Source organism: Balaenoptera acutorostrata, chromosome 2, assembly GCF_949987535.1.
Source record: "Balaenoptera acutorostrata chromosome 2, mBalAcu1.1, whole genome shotgun sequence".
Taxonomy (NCBI): domain Eukaryota; kingdom Metazoa; phylum Chordata; class Mammalia; order Artiodactyla; family Balaenopteridae; genus Balaenoptera; species Balaenoptera acutorostrata.
Window position 1 is genome coordinate 168,559,231 of NC_080065.1, and position 3,776 is coordinate 168,563,006.

The window sequence follows — 3,776 nt, forward strand, 5'->3', positions numbered from 1 at the left end:
CCCTGTACGTTGGTTAAGGTATACTGTTGAAATAAATTAGCAACTGAACTTTAGGTGGTTACATAGTTTTTCCAACTTCGGAATTTCTTATTCATTACAAGGAAAATTAATTGGGAAAGAAAAAAAAATCAGAAAAATTTACAATCTTTTATGCTCCAGTAAAATTTATATATCAGTGGCAACTCTCTGTAGCTTAGAAGTTTGAAATGCAAAAGCTAAAACCTGGCAGTAGCTTCCTTTGTGTTAAACTGCCAAAGCTCATTGCACAGGCTGGTCCCGCTGTGTGGTCTCGCCTCTTCCCATCCAACCTCATCTTGCTCACATGGTTCCCAACTCTCTCTACTCACACCACCCCTTTTAAAAAAAAATTATTTATTTTTTATTTATTTTTGGCTGCATTGGGTCTTCGTTGCTGCGTGGGCTTTCTCTAGTTGCGGCAAGCAGGGGCTACTCTTCCTTGCAGTGCACGGGCTCCTCATTGCGGTGGCTTCTCTTGTTGCAGAGCACGGGCTCTAGGCGTGCGGACTCAGTAGTTGTGGCACATGGGCTCAGTAGTTGTGGCACACGAGCTTAGTTGCTCCAAGGCATGTGGGATCTTCCTGGACTAGGGCTCGAATCCGTGTCCCTTGCATTGGCAGGTGGATTCTTAACCACTGCGCCACCAGTTAAGTCCCTACCCACACCTTTTTAAAGGCTCCTAACCAGCCCATGATAGTTTCTGCCTCTGAGCTTTCCCATTTGCTCATACATTCACTCTATCTAGAACACCCAAACCCCTTTGCCTGTCTTACTCATCTATCCTTTGCGGCTCTTGTCATAAATTAATTCTTCACTGAGGTCTGCTGCAACCACACAATCTAAAGCTGGGCCCCTGACACTATTTTTCATAGTATCCCAAGCTATTTACTCATTCCACATATTATAATTACTTGCTAAATATTTATATTTATTTTTATAATACCCATCTTCACCATTTAATGTTCATGAAAGTGGTAACTATATGCATGTATAGACATTGTATACTATGCTTGGCAGAAATTAGTAAATGAATGATTATTGCCCCCCTTCTGTTTTTTTGGCCACCTCAGCATTCTCCTTTTGGAACACCTCTAGAATGGGCATTCCTAGTAATAACTCTCTCATTTGGCCTGGGTGGAAGACCTGCTATGGTTATCACAGGCTGCCCTCATGAGATGTCCCAAAGCCATGTTGTTATGCCACACCGCCTCCCACCTACGGCCACATCAGTCCCACCCTGACACCTCAAGCCAAGTGGCTCTCTAGGGTGGCCTAGAACGTGCCATCAAGGAGGTGGCCCAGTGCAGTAAGCAAGCATGTGTGTCCTGGAGCTACACAGGCCTGGGTCAAGTCCTAGATTCACCATTTACCAGTTGTTGTGTGACTTCTGACAAGTTTTCAGTCCTCTCTCTTCAACATTCAAGTGGAGATGGTAGAAATGGTCTCACATAATTATGAGGATTAAGTGAGTTAATATATGCAGAGTGCTTACGACACTACCTGGCACAGGGTATGCCCTCAAATGTTAACTGTTATCCCCAGCGACTGGGGACACAGCTCTTTATATTCCACAGCCTGAACGCTATGGTTTCTGGGGTCAGGTAGGTTTGGATAGTCATTGTGGGGAGCTAGGACCAGATTGGCCATAAAAAGGTAAACACACTCAGAAGCCGATTTCTGGCCATGTCTTAGTGATATCTAATTAGATACAGGCAGCTTGCACATCTTAGAACACTGGGTACTTTTCTCATTTATTTTCAGAAAGACACACTGATGAATAATTCTTACGGCAACATTTTTTTTTTGGGGGGGAGGATAGTGACGTGCGGTGTACAGGGTAACACATAGAACGAGGAGGGACACATCCACATGACCAAATCCTGACACAGGCAGAGAATGATCATGGGCACAACGGAGATGCCCTTGAATGATGGGAACAATAGAGCTTTGTATTTTTTTCCCTTCACAAATTGGTATAAAAACATTAAAAGTAAAATATTACCCAAAATACATTTAGCAGGGATTGAGGTGGGCCAAGAAGCTAGGCACCTTCCCACTGCAGTATAGAGTAGGGTAGGAGCATTTTGATTATCCTGCTGGCTAATCCAGCATAGGCGGGTAGGGCAAAGTACAAACAGGGTAAGGAATTAGACAGCTGGAGTTTATGCATTCTTAGATTAAATTCACGTGTAAGGGAATTAAACGTGGTCATTTTCTCAACTGAAGGCATGTGTGCGGTTTAGGGCTATTTTGTTTCAAGACTCTGAGGCTGGAAGTCCTAGTCTGCTGCAGGGTCAAGGTGCCATTTTAAAAGCAGTCGCTGAATATGGAGGAAGGCAACATGTTGATGAGATGCTGCTGTCTAAGCTAGGCAAACTTACGTGGACAGGGAGAACCGAGGTGCAAAATCAATCAGCTGGAGATGAGGAAGACCTGATGAGAGAAGAATTAGGGCTTCCCTGGTGGTGCAGTGGTTGAGAATCCGCCTGCCAATGCAGGGGTCACGGGTTCGAGCCCTGGTCCGGGAAGATCCCACATGCCGTGGAGCAACTATGTGCGTGCGACACAACTACTGAGGCTGTGCTCTAGAGCCCGCGAACCACAACTACTGAGCCCACGTACCACAACTACTGAAGCCCGCGCACCTAGAGCCCATGCTCCACAACGAGAAGCCACTGCAATGACAAGCCCATGCACAGCAACAAAGAGTAGCCCCCGCTCGCTGCAACTAGAGAAAACCTGCACACAGTAACAAAGACCCAACGCAGCCAAAAATGAATGAATGAATGAATAAATAAATAAATTTATTTTTTAAAAAAGAGAGAAGAATTAGAGGAATTTGAAAGGGGAAACTTGGAGCAATTATTTTTTCCCTCAGGAGATGGCACTTTCAGTGGCTATTCATGGGAACCTGGGGACATTGAAGAATATAACAAAGTCTACATGCTAATTCTCTACTCAAAGTCTTCCCCAGGAAGAGTAGAATTGGTACTTCCAAGGGGTGTACCCACTGGGTGATTCCAAAGCACCCTAGGAGAGTGCTGGTGTGGGAGACGGGTTCTAGGTCTGCTTCTCTGAGTCCAGATGAAGGGATTGGGTAGACTGGCTCACCACTTCCTCTGTCACATGCACAGACCCGTTTTTTTGTTTGTTTGTTTTTTACTCATTTTTGGCTGCATTGGGTCTTCATTGCTGCACACGGGCTTTCTCTAGTTGCAGCGAGCGGGGGCTACTCTTCGTTGTAGTGTGTGGGCTTCTCACTGCAGTGGCTTCTCTTGTTGCACAGTATGGGCTCTAGGCATGTGGGCTTCAGTAGTTGTGGCACGCGGGCTCAGTAGTTGTGGCTCACAGGCTCTAGAGCTCAGGCTCAATAGTTGTGGTGCACAGGCTTAGTTGCTCCACGGCATGTGGGATCTTCCCGGACCAGGGCTTAAACGCATGTCCCCTGCACTGGCAGGCGGATTCTTAACCATTTCACCACCAGGGAAGCCCCAGACCCGTTATCTTGAGATGGCATAGTCGTGGGTGTGCTGGGAAGTGTTTGTGCCAGTAGGGAGTAGTGGGGGATTGGTTGGATGTGCTGAGGATGGCACATTACCATCTAACCCTGGAGTGTCCCAAACAGTGGTCCTCATCTTCTGTCACGGTGTCTATCAGTAAAACTAGAAAAGCGAGGTGCAGAATGAACTGCTCCTCCTAGGAGGATGGGGTAGAGAAAAGTCCCTGTCAATAATTGCTCAACTCTTGTTAGGCACAGA